Here is a 14,639-nt window from a genome sequence, read left to right as displayed (position 1 = left end):
TACTACCGAGTCAGAAAAGGTTCACTCATTAATGCAATACTAGAACTAAAAGTGACCTGAAAAATATACTTTATTGTGTGACTGTTCTTAATCAATGAAAACTACCATGCGCGCCATCATGCAGTGAGGGTGCATGCTAAGGAGGAGCACTAACCCCACGTACAGCTGGCCCAGGCCCCTGTGATCAGTACATACTGTAGCCACATGCTGCTGTTTAACCCTTCTGCTGTTCTGCAAACCTTTGGAGTGTAACAAAATGGCTGCCAGATACAGTCATCCTGTGCAGGCTTACATTCTCTGCATGTAAATAGGAGGAGGTCTAATTTTATTGATTTATTACCAGTTTTTTTATATAGCGCACACATTACGCAGCACTTTACATAGAATACTTGGCCATTCACATCAGTCAATGCCCCAGTGGAGCTTACACTCTATATACCCTACCACATGTACATGCACACATATTGACGCTAGGGTTAATTTTCTTGGGATCCAATTAACCTACCAGTATATTTTTGGATTGTGGGAGGAATGTGGAGTACCCGAGGAAACTAATGCAAGTACAGGGAGAATATACAAGCTCCACACAGTTAGGGCCATGGTGGGAATCGAACCCATGACCTCAGTGCTGTGAGGCAGTAATGCTATCCATTACACCATCCGTACTGCCCTCATTGCGGATACAGTAAAGCTCAAAGAGGTATTCCAAAGCCTCTGTACTTACATCTATCATGTGCCATGAGGCTGTGGTTAGTGTGATCATCCAAAATCATAAATCAATAATAACAGCCTGAAGAAGAGAAAAAAAAGGTAACTACCAATACTAGTGCCTGCCATGGTGATTTATGCGAATATATATATATATATATATATGTAAAATGATATTTGACCGGCACTCCACATAAACATTGGGGATACCTGGGTGCCCTCCCACGATCCAGAGGGACATTATGTAGACATAGTGAACGGGCGGCACTCCTTGGTTTTTCTTCAATAAAGCAAAGCCGTTACAACAGCATATATATATATATATATATATATATATACACAGTGCATCCAGAAAGTATTCACAGTGCATCACTTTTTCCACATTTTGTTATATTACTGCCTTATTCCAAACTGGAATAAATTTATTTTTCCCCTCAAAATTCTACACACAATTGGTCTAATTCAGACCTGATCGCTAGGCTGCATTTTCGTACAGCCTGCGATCAGGTCTGAACTGTGCATGCGTATGGACTGCAATGCGCAGGCGCGTCGGTCCGCAGCGACGGGGATTGCCGGGCAGTGACAGGATGTGCGAGAAAAGCGATTGCACGGGTGATTGCAAGGTGACTGACAGGTAGAGGCCGTTTGTGGGTGGCAACTGACCGTTTTTAAGGAGTGCCCAGAGAAACACAGGAGGGACCAGGCGTTTGGAGGGAGGGATTCTGACGTCAGCTCCGGCCCCGATCATCGCACTGGATGAGTAAATCCTGGGCTGTGCAGAGACTGCACAAACTTATGTTTGTGCAGCTCCCCTGCACATTTGATCGCACCCCTGCACAGCGATTTCTCCCACCCCTGTAGGCGGCGACTACCTGATCGCAGGGATGCAAAAAACACACCCTAGCGAGCAGTTCTGATTTAAGCCCAATACCCCATAATGACAACGTGAAAAAAGTTTTTTGGGAGATTTTTGCAAATTTATTAAAAATAAAAAACTAAGAAATCACATGTACATAAGTATTCACAGCCTTTGCCAAGAAGCTCAAAACTGCATCCTGCATCCTGTTTCCACTGATCATCCTTGAGATGTTCCTACATACTTTGTTGATGGACCTTTGGCAGCTATTACAGCCTCAAGTCTTTTTGAATATGATGCCACAAGCTCGGCACACCTATCTTTGGGCAGTTTTGCACATTCCTCTTTGCAGCACCTCTCAAGCTCCATCAGGTTGTATGGGAAGCGTCGGTGCACAGCCATTTTCAGATCTCTCCAATCGGATTCAAGTCTGGGATCTGACTGGGCCACTCAAGGACATTAACAAATTTGTTCTGAAGCCACTCCTTTGATATCTGTGCTGTGTGCTTAGGGTCGTTGTCCTGCTGAAAGATGTACCATCGCCTCAGTCTGAAGTCAAGAGTGCTCTGGAGCAGGTTTTCATCCAGCATGTCTCTGTACATTGCTGCATTCATCTTCCCTCTATCGTGACTAATCTCCCAGTTCCTGCTGCTGAAATACATCCTCCACAGCATGATACTGGCACCACCATGCTTCACTGTATGGATGGTATTGGCCTGGTGATGAGCGGTGCCTGGTTTCCTCCAAACATGATGAATGACAATCACGCCAAAGAGTTCAATCTTAGTCTCATGAGACCAGAGAAGGACTTTCAGGTGCATTTTGTCAAACTCCAGGCAGGCTGCCATGTGCTGTTTACTAAGGAGTGGCTTCCGTCTGGCCAATCTACCATACAGGCCTGATTGGCGGATTGCTGCAGAGATGGTTCTCCTTCTGGATGGTTCTCCTCTATCCACAGAGGAATGCTGTAGCTCTGACAGAGTGACCATCGGGTTCTTGGTCACCTCCCTGACTAGGGCCCTTTTTCCGCGATCACTCAGTTTAGACGGCCGGCCAGCTCTAGGAAGAGTCCTGGTGGTTACAAACTTCTTCCATTTACGGATGATGGAGGCCACTGTGCTCATTGGGAGCTTCAAAGCAGCAGATATTTTTCTGTAGCCTTCCCCAGATTGTGCCTCGAGACAATCCTGTCTCGGAGGTCTACAGACAATTCCTTTGCCTTCATGCTTGGTTTGTGCAAGTGTGGGACCTTATATAGACAGGTGGGTGCCTTTCCAAATAATGTCCAATCAACTAAATTTACCACAGGAGGACACCAATTAAGCTGTAGGAACATCTCAAGGATGATCAGTGGAAACAGGATGCACCTGAGCTCAATTTGAGCTTCATAGCAAAGGCTGTGAATACTTATGTACATGTTATTTCATAGTTTTTTATTCTTGATAAATTTGCAAAAATCACAAAAACATTTTTTTCAAGTTGTCATTATGGAGTATTGTGTGTAGAATTGTGAGGGTAAAAATGAATTTATTCCATACTGGAATAAGGTTGCAACATAACAAAATGTGGGAAAAGTGAAGCGCTGTGAATACTTTCCGGATGCACTATATACATATATATATATATACAATTGGGAGAGGAAATCCTGCCTTCTGTAGCAAATGGTGCTCTATCTTAAATAAGTGCTCATTTGATTTACTCTTATTAGTCATTGAGGAGGTTGGAAGTGATTTAAAAAAAACTGAGGACTGAAATTGCAGATTTCAGACCAGTAGCGACAGAAACCCTACAGAAAGATAATACACAGCAGTGGCTAACTAAACTTAAGCAACAAATTGATAAACATCGTAAGGATCTGATTACCTTTAAGAGGGCTAAACTTGAAAAAGTGGACCGTGATTACAAAGATCATAGGGTATATAGATGGTTGGTAGGTAATGATAACTCTACTTTTAGATACAGAGGTAACCGATTTAGACAAGATCGTTCACAGTTTGACAGCTACTCTTCCTCAGAGAGGGATTCTTTGGACTCCCAGACACACTTAAAACCCCCGTTACCAAGAGCTAATACGCGCTCGTGATTTGGTGAGCAGAATTTAAACGCAGAAGGCCCCACCTCCGGCGGGGCAAATACAAAAGAAAAGAAAAAAACAACCAAAACCCAGAAGAATCGGTGATAAATTTATCTGCTCATAAGCTTTTATCAGCAGAAATGAGTGTATTGTCTAGGGGTTTGAGTTTTATCCCTACCTCCAAATTTAGTGACTTTGAATGGTCTATTGATAGGTTTAAAATGGGTAGGAAATTGAGACTTGCTGAGAAATTTGAGAATGTGAAATCTAATACCGAAGCTGTTAAATTATTCAAAAATAAAAGTACCTATGATCCTATATTGCATAATACAAGCATAAGGACCTTCACCAGAATGCTTGATTCTGATATTAAGAAATCCCTAGCCAAGCAAAAAAAGATCAGGTATAATCTTTCTGCGGTAGAAAGAAGGGTACTATATGAAATAAAAAACAACCCAAACATCACTGTGAGGCCTGCAGATAAGTGGGGAGCAGTTGTTGTATTAAACACTACAGATTATGACACTGAAGTACAGAGGCAATTAGCAGACACTGGGACATATAGGTTATTACCTGGAGATCCAGGTTTGGCCTTTAAAAAACATCTAGATAATGTCTTAGACATGGCATTTACCCAAGGATGGATAGATGAAGACACTGTTGGTTTTCTGAAGACAGACTTTCCAATTACTCCCATTATATATTTAATACCAAAAATACATAAAACTTTGGACAGGCCTCCTGGCCGTCCAATTATATCTGCACGTAACTCACTTTTTTCTAAAGTGGCACAATATGTTGATTGCAGGTCTGTGTTAGGAAAACCAACAGCTACTTAAGAGATACGGAAGATTTTTTGAGACTACTAAATCTACAATCCCATGTTGGCCAGAGGATTCTGGTCACCATGGATGTAGTATCACTGTACACGGTAATACCCCATACGGAAAGGTTAGCCATGACTAGACGAGCGTTGACTGCATCACATAAGGGCTCGCCTCCGGTTGACTTCTTGATGGATCTGCTGGAACTGATCCTGACCTGTAATTATTTCACGTATGGGGGGCGATACTATCTCCAAACGGCTGGTACAGCGATGGGGAGTAATATAGCCCCATCGTATGCAAATCTATACATGGATGCGTATGAGACTATGAACATCATCCCGCCATTTGGGGATAGTATCGCCTTCTATTGCAGATTCATAGATGATGTTTTTCTTATATGGGTGGATACCCAGGAAGCCTTAATGAATATGGTGGAGCATTTGAATGGTCTTGAATCAACAATTAGGTTTACTATGCACTCGAGTACTGAAACAGTAGATTTCTTAGATGTCAGTATTTACACCACCAATGACGGCTATGGTTTCAGATTGTATAGAAAGCCGACTGACAGGAACACTTTACTGTCATTTGACAGTCATCACCCTGGTTCATTGAAGCAAAATCTACCCATATCTCAATTTTTAAGAGTTCTCAGAAATAATTTGAATGAAGAAGTGGCTGTCAAACAATTGGAGGAGATGAAAGTGAGATTTGAGACAAGGGGATATGACAAACAGACCATCAGCAGATGCCTACATAAAGCCAAAAATATTCTTAGGGGAGCCTCACACAAAAAATGCAAGGAGGATAATCCGTTTGTTATCTCCACTACATTTAATACGGCCGGTCCGGCTATTCGAAAAGTGGTCAGAAAACTATGGCCAGTAGTAAAAACAGATCCAGCTCTTATGAAAAAACTACCTGACAAACCATTACTAAGCTTCAGACGTGCTCATAATCTAAAAGACATCCTGATGCAGCCGGACAGATCAATGCCACAAGCCTCGGATATGTGGCTGATGCCTAAGAAATTAGGATGTTTCAGGTGTATAAATTGCACCACATGTAGAAGCATGACCACAGGTCAATTTTTCCATCACCCACATACAGGAGCGAAAATATCTATTCGCCATAGATTGACATGTACCTCTGACTATGTGGTGTATACCCTGACGTCTCCATGCTCCTTAGTGTATGTGGGAAAGACTATTCGTCCATTCCACGAAAGAATGGCCAACCACCGACTGTCCATCAGGAATGCTATAACAAATGGCACCTCAGATAAACCTGTGGCCAGACACTTTTGTGAAGCACGACATCCTTTGGCATCTCTGAGGAGTATGGTGATTGACAGAGTGGAGCTGCCAAAAAGAGGTGGAGACCGAGCGAAACTTCTACTGAAACGAGAAGCTGCGTGGATTCATAGATTGGACACAATACGACCTCGTGGCCTTAATGATGGAATACACTACAGTATTTTAATGACGGTCCCATGATGGCTCCATGGTTATTTCTTTATTCATTTTTATTTTTTATTTTTTATATATATATTTTTTTGTTCCTGTCGTCGGTTTTTTAATTTTTCTTTTGTTCTATACAAGCCTTGAAACCGAAAACCAATATGAGATATAGGATCCTATTGTACACATAATGGATCTCTGAGGAACATATATTAATGATTGGGACGGGATCCATCGTATGTGTATAATTAGGACCAAGTAATAGATCTTGAATTGTTATGTGATGGTCTTTATAATGATACTCAGTATATCTTATTCTCCTCTGACAAAAACTTACTCCCTCTGCAGCCTTAACTAGATATATATGTGTGTATATTTTTTTATATACACATATGTCCTATTTAGGTGATTACATATACTATATTGCTAACTGTGCATTATAAACTCAATAGGAATGTGGTGCGCCCTTAAGACGCACCTCTCTCTGTGGTAGTGGCTTTTTGCGTTCCACGACCCGGATGTCCGATTTACGGTGGAACGCATTTGATCACACTGGGCCTGTTAGTAAATAGTGCCTTGAAGAACTGAGTATGTGGTGAACTTATGCGTTCCACAGTCCGGATGACCGGCCTATGGTGGAGCGCATCGGATCTCATTAAACTTGTTGCCGGGTAGCGTCTTGAAGCTCCGATCATGTGACCTTTTGCGTTCCACTGTCCGGATGTCCGGCCTATGGTGGAGCGCATCGGATCTCACTAAGCTTGTTGCTAGGTAGCGCCTTGAAGCGCCGATCATGTGACCTGCCACTTGAGGACACACTATGATGATGTCCTGTATGCTAATGCGCTTTCACGAATGCGTTCCACGGACCGGAAGTGCGGCCGGCGGTGGAACGCACACCGTGTTTATTGATTCTATTGTGTAAAAATGGGATGTTGGCTGCAAGAGGGGGTGAGAGAGATATCATTGATATGGTGATACGATATAATACAGTGACCTTTTGATTTTAATATATGTCTGTTGAAATGTCTAATGTATGTAATTATTTGTGATATGGGGTGTGGGGGAGTTGCTGAGATTAATTGGAGGGAGGGATTTACATGGGTATATAGGTAGCACTAGTTCATTGCACTGGTATCTTGACAAAGGTCAGAACCATGACCGAAACGTCGACATAAACTATTTGCTGCTGATGGTTTGAATAAACTTTTTTCTACTTGAAGACTGGTGAGTGCTCCCCTAATTTGGAATTATATATATATATATATATATATATATATATATATATATACAGTATATATATATATATATATATATATATATTGTATTTTTCCAATTTATCTTTCCATTGGATTCCTTTTTTAAGAAGTATTTTAATTTTTTTTGGGGTGGGGGGCAGAGGCAAACAATTTAGGTAAACCCACATGAACACATGGAGGACATACAAACTCAACACAAACCCTTTTCTATTTAGAAGTGAAACAATTGGCTCAACTGTCTGAATCAGCAATGCTAATCACTGGTTGCTGTAACCTAAAGCTAGTGTCAGTATCCCTTATGTCTACATGAAGCATTACTAGTTCTATAAACAAAAATCACTGATATTCTATTTTTTCCATATCATCCCGCTTGGCATTGGGGGTAATTCCAAGTTGATCGCAGCAGGAATTTTTTAGCAGTTGGGCAAAACCATGTGCACTGCAGGGGAGGCAGATATAACATGTGCAGCGAGAGATAGATTTGGGTGTGGTGAGTTCAATCTGCAATCTAAATTGCAGTGTAAAAATAAAGCAGCCAGTATTTACTAGAGATGTGCACTTGAAATTTTTCGGGTTTTGTGTTTTGGTTTTGGGTTCGGTTCCACGGCCGTGTTTTGGGTTCGACCGCGTTTTGGCAAAACCTCAACGAATTTTTTTTGTCGGATTCGGGTGTGTTTTGGATTCGGGTGTTTTTTTCAAAAAACACTAAAAAACAGCTTAAATCATAGAATTTGGGGGTCATTTTGATCCCAAAGTATTATTAACCTCAAAAAACATAATTTCCACTCATTTTCAGTCTATTCTGAACACCTCACACCTCACAATATTATTTTTAGTCCTAAAATTTGCACCGAGGTCGCTGGATGACTAAGCTAAGCGACCCTAGTGGCCGACACAAACACCTGGCCCATCTAGGAGTGGCACTGCAGTGTCACGCAGGATGGCCCTTCCAAAAAACACTCCCCAAACAGCACATGACGCAAAGAAAAAAAGAGGCGCAATGAGGTAGCTGTGTGAGTAAGCTAAGCGACCCTAGTGGCCGACACAAACACCTGGCCCATCTAGGAGTGGCACTGCAGTGTCACGCAGAATGGCCCTTCCAAAAAACACTCCCCAAACAGCACATGACGCAAAGAAAAAAAGAGGCGCAATGAGGTAGCTGTGTGAGTAAGATAAGCGACCCTAGTGGCCGACACAAACACCTGGCCCATCTAGGAGTGGCACTGCAGTGTCACGCAGGATGGCCCTTCCAAAAAACACTCCCCAAACAGCACATGACGCAAAGAAAAAAAGAGGCGCAATGAGGTAGCTGTGTGAGTAAGATAAGCGACCCTAGTGGCCGACACAAACACCTGGCCCATCTAGGAGTGGCACTGCAGTGTCACGCAGGATGGCCCTTCAAAAAAATACTCCCCAAACAGCACATGACGCAAAGAAAAATGAAAGAAAAAAAGAGGTGCAAGATGGAATTGTCCTTGGGCCCTCCCACCCACCCTTATGTTGTATAAACAGGACATGCACACTTTAACCAACCCATCATTTCAGTGACAGGGTCTGCCACACGACTGTGACTGAAATGACGGGTTGGTTTGGACCCCCACCAAAAAAGAAGCAATTAATCTCTGAAGCTGAACCACTAGCCATGAACATAGGCCAGGGCCTCAGCCGTTCCTTGCCACTCCGTGTGGTAAATGGCATATTGGCAAGTTTACGCTTTTCCTCCGACAATTTTATTTTAGATTTTTGAGTCCTTTTTTTACTGATATTTGGTGTTTTGGATTTTACATGCTCTGTACTATGACATTGGCATCGGCCTTGGCAGACGACGTTGCTGGCATTTCATCATCTCGGCCATGACTAGTGGCAGCAGCTTCAGCACGAGGTGGAAGTCGATCTTGATCTTTCCCTATTTTTGGAACCCCAACATTTTTGTTCTCCATATTTTAATAGGCACAACTAAAAGGCACCTCAGGTAAACAATGGAGATGGATGGATACTAGTATACTTATGGATGACGAGCGACTGCCGACACAGAGGTAGCTACAGCCGTGGACTACCATACTGTGTCTGCTGCTAATATAGACTGGATGATAATGAGATAAAATTAAAATATATATATATATATCACACTAGTACTGCAGCCGGACAGGTATATATTATGTAATGACGGACCTGCTGGACACTGTCTGTCAGACTCAGCACTGCAGACTCCTAAAGTAAGCTACTAGTATCAAGAAGATAGAAAAAAAAAAACCACGGGTAGGTGGTATACAATTATGGATGGACGAGCGACTGCCGACACAGAGGTAGCTACAGCCGTGGACTACCGTACTGTGTCTGCTGCTAATATAGACTGGATGATAATGAGATAAAATTAAAATATATATATATATATATATCACACTAGTACTGCAGCCGGACAGGTATATATTATGTAATGATGGACCTGCTGGACACTGTCTGCAGAATGCATTTATAAAAACACCACACGACGAGTTTTTAACTTTTTCAGGCAGACAATCACAATATACTGGTGGTCAGCAGACAATCACAATACTGGTGGTCAGTGGTCACTGGTCAGTCACACTGGCAGTGGCACTCTGGCAGCAAAAGTGTGCACTGTACTTAAAATATGTACTCCTGCTATAACTGCTCCCCAGTCTCCCCCACAATTAAGCTGTGTGAGCAGTGAGCACTCAGCACAGTCAGATAATGATATACAGTATTACATATGATGCAGCACACTGGGCTGAGCACAGATATGGTATGTGACTGTGTCACACTGTGTATCGTTTTTTTTCAGGCAGAGAACGGATTAATTAAACTGGTGGTCACTGGTCACACTATCAGCAGCAAGTAGTACTCCTCCTAATAATATGCTCCCCAAAATTTGTGTCTCTCTCTAGTACTCTAGTCTAAACGGAGAGGACGCCAGCCACGTCCTCTCCCTATCAATCTCAATGCACGTGTGAAAATGGCGGCGACGCGCCGCTCCTTATATAGAATCCGAGTCTCGCGATAGAATACGAGCCTCGCGAGAATCCGACAGCGGGATGATGACGTTCGGGCGCGCTCGGGTTAACCGAGCAAGGCGGGAAGATCCGAGTCGCTCGGCCCCGTGTAAAAAAAACTGAAGTTCGGGCGGGTTCGGATTCCGAGGAACCGAACCCGCTCATCTCTAGTATTTACCCTGCACAGAAACAAAATAACCCACCCAAATCTAACTCTCTCTGCAAATGTTATATCTGCCTCCCCCCTGCAGTGCACATGGTTTTGCCCAACTGCTAAAAAATTTCCTGCTGCGATCAACTTGGAATTACCCCCATTGTGCATTTGCAAAACCTTTGCAACCTTCCTCTGCAAAATCCTGGACAGCAATCATTAGAAGAACAGAAAAACAGTACATTGTAAATGGAACAACAGTAATACATACTAGATTGAATTGTCAGTTTCATATACATATAAATATATATATATATATATTAAAGAAAAAAAATAATAAAAAAAAAAAATATATATATATATATATATATATATATATATATATCCTTTGTAGAAAAGCCACACTCACATGTCGTTCATAATCACAGCAGCTGGGCAGGGCCGGATTAAGCCCTTGGGGGGCCCAGGGCACACAAGACAGGGGGCCCACCCACCAGCAACCACCCCCCGCAGGGGGGAAAGCAGGATTCAGAAGGGGGGTTTCCTTTGAAGCACACACGTGTGTGTGTGTGTGTGTGTGTGTGTGTGTGTACACACACACACACATTACATAGAACTCATGCACCCCCATACACACAAATACATACACACAAAACACATACACACATACATATACACGAATAGAACATATACACATATATACAGTATACACAGACAGAACACACACACACATAGAACACAAAATGTGCGTACACGTACACTTACACTTAAGCCTGCCCTGAGGAAAAGGGCGAGGATGCCGCAGCCAGGACATATTGCTGGGAGCCAGGGGCACAGTTTACCATTAGGCCCCGCCCCCACGGCAAAAATGCCGTGATTCGCGGGTCGGTGGGGAGGGGGCGGAGCCAATATGACATGATTCTATAACATATATCTTATATTACCTCCGTCCCCTCTGCTCCGACCCCCGAATCGCGGCATACCCCCGCACAAAGACCCCACGCTGCAGTGGGGAGAAGACTACCGGCTGCTAGGGAGGGAGGTTTCCGCGCTGCCAGCAGGTGTGTTATGTCCCGCTCGCGGCTGTGCGTGTGGCTCCCTCCCCCTCCTAATGGGCAGCTCGGATCAGGGATTGATACAGGCAGCAATCTCCAGCCTCCACTGCAGCCAGAAGAGCTGCTGCTGGCGGCGGAGGCTGGAGAGGGGACAGCAGTACCAGAGCAGGGCAGCGCAGCTTTGGCTGGGGGCCCCTTATGACAGGGGGGCCCAGGGTACTGACCCCCTGGGCCCCCCCCCCTTAATCCGGCTCTGCAGCTGGGGTGCAGAATCCAGGAACAGGTCCAATCCGAACAAAGTTCCACAATACATGTGCACAAATGAGGATGCACTCACCAGACTTCTCCAGAAAATGATAAACTTTAATCCAGACAGCACATACTCACAAAAAGAAGGTCAACGTTTCGGCTCACAGCAGAGCCTTTCTCAAGACCAAATTACCAGGTTGCCATCTTCCTGATGGCAGGAAGATGGCAACCTGGTAATTTGGTCTTGAGAAAGGCTCTGCTGTGAGCCGAAACGTTGACATTCATTTTGTGAGTATGTGCTGTCTGGATTAAAGTTTATCGTTTTCTGGAGAAGTCTGGTGAGTGCATCCTCATTTGTGCACACACATATATATATATATATATATATATATATCACTAACTTTATTGATACATCAGAAATTATGGGACCTCAATAAAATGTTAATAGCAGTTTATATACAGCTATTGGATGGCTTTATTTTATAGATGTATCTTTTATAATGCAACAACAAATCAGCACATCCAGGGTCTTTGAAGTTTTTAAAATGTTCATTGCAAAATAAATCTTGTAGATGGGATTTTGGGGGTCATTCCGAGTTGATCGCAGCAGCAAATTTGTTAGCAGTTGGGCAAAACCATGTTCAGTGCAGGTGGGGCAGATATAACATGTGCAGAGAGAGTTAGATTTGAGTGGGTTATATTGTTTCTGTGCAGGGTAAATACTGGCTGCTTTATTTTTGCTCTACAATTTAGATTTCAGTTTGAACACACCCCACCCAAATCTAACTCTCTCTGCACATGTTATATCTGCTCCCCCTGCAGTGCACATGGTTTTGCCCATCTGCTAACAAATTTGCTGCTGCAATCAACTCTGAATTAGGCTCTTTATCCTTTTTCTACTGACAATTTAGCATGCTTCACAATAAAATGTTTACCCGTGTGCCATAAATATGGTGTAAAATGTTGTTATAAATATTGTAAATATTTGTCAAAATGTATCTTCTGTTGAAAATGATTGAAGCTTGATTAAATGTTTTAAAGCCGTTTTATTTAAAATCGTTCTTACAAGCAGAGCAAGTTAGGAGCACTGCAACTACATACATGTCATCATCAGGCAGGACCTGGCTATGTATAATATATTGTTTTAAATGTAAAAAAGATATAGTTGCATGTCTGTGTTATACTTGGAACTTGTCATTAGCTCTCCTCGTGCTGTCTGTCAACAGGGCTCTTGCCCAGCAAGTTGCATCTACTGACTTCTAATGGCTAAAAATACTTCTGAAAGAATACAAACACCATCTGCTTATAAAAAGCATGGAGGAAGCATTTTCATGCTAACTGGAACCTCTTCTTACTTCTCTAGCAAAGAGTCAACGTAATATGAGCTCTAACATTGGGAGTAGGTAGGGGATCAGGATTGGGTTCTGAAAACTTGAGCCAGTGATACAGAGGAGAACTTAGAGCAGTTGAGCAGGAGACTTTGTTTTGGGCACAGAGCTTGTTAGAAGAAAGGGTGTTGCTAGGCAACCATGCTTATATATTACAGATGGAAGTGAAGGAAATGAGATGTGTGTTCCCTAATATGTGGTGCTATATAATGTATTTCTATTCATGTTCGTAAAGGCAGAATATATATATATATATATATATATATATATATATATATAATTAGAATATAAATAGAAACTTTTAAATAATAAAATAAACAGATCATGTTTTATTCTATACAATGTGAATTTGTGCCATTATATTCTGTATCAGTATTCTGCTGTATGTTTATTTTGTACCCTCACCTCACAAGTCCCTCCTGTTTTCATTTCTGGGGCATCTTCACACTTTTTGGGGAAAGAGGTATCAAAGCTCCTAAAAAAGTATACAATTGGAGAAGTTGCCTAAAGCAACCAATCAGCTTATAGCTAGCATTTATCAAGTACATTATATAAAAGTATAGGTAAAGTTGATTGGTTGCTGTGGGAAACTTTTCCACTTGTACACATCTCCACTCTTTAGATACTTTGATGCATCTCCTATAAAGGGGAATATTGAACATTGATATTTCCCCCATAATATGTAGCAGTTCTTCATGTTTTGGGAGATTGTTTTTAGCTCTATTTGTATGAATCTAGTAACAGAGGAGATATAGCAAATATCACCTCCATTACTTAAGTATTAGTGGTTTTTCATACAAAATCGCCATTCTCATGCCTCTATGGAAGGGCTATTCAACATGCAGCCTCCAGGTTGCCTACTCTCCTACTTGACTACTCTCCCAGAAGTTGCAGGAGACTCCAAATTTTTTGAGTAATCCCCCTCACACCTGCCTGAGCTACAGCTCTCCCTCATCCCACTCACATCCTAGTGAAGCGGACTGGATGGGGATATTATCACTGGGATCTCTGCATTTTAGAACCACCTACTGGCCACAGACACGCAAATTGCTACATTTGTTCTGGTGGTAGAGATAGGTCCTAATGTTGTGAGAGTCTTCCCTCCTGGAATTGGCCAGCAGTGTCTGCTCTCTGAGCTTCTGGAGTGGAAACTAGAAAAGTCGACAAGTATGATCCAGGTATTGCTCTACCACAGTTTTAGCATGCCATGATAGCAAAACTGTGGCAGGGCATGCTGAGATGTGTAGTTCCACAAAATCTGGGGGGCAGCAGGTAGAATAGCCCTGCTATTTGTGAACCACAATTTGTCAAATGCCTCAAACAATGAAGATGGATTTTGAAGTGAATCCCGTTTCAGTGTATGCCCGCACATGCACAAACTAACAATGAATATTGTGAAGTCCATCACATCTGCAATATGAGTAGGATGGACTATTAGTGCACAGCCTGGTCATCGCTGAGGTTATAGGAGGTGCTCTCCTGGTTCACCTTGATTGATACATGACGCCATCACCACATTTTTATTGCATTTTATTGCAATTTTCTTTCTGACTATTAATAAAAGTGCTGTTATTGTTTATTTGTATCCACTTGTCAAAGTC

The sequence above is a fragment of the Pseudophryne corroboree genome, chromosome 10 (genome assembly GCF_028390025.1).
Source record: "Pseudophryne corroboree isolate aPseCor3 chromosome 10, aPseCor3.hap2, whole genome shotgun sequence".
In the NCBI taxonomy this organism is placed as follows: domain Eukaryota; kingdom Metazoa; phylum Chordata; class Amphibia; order Anura; family Myobatrachidae; genus Pseudophryne; species Pseudophryne corroboree.
Note: the sequence above shows the minus strand (reverse complement) of the source record.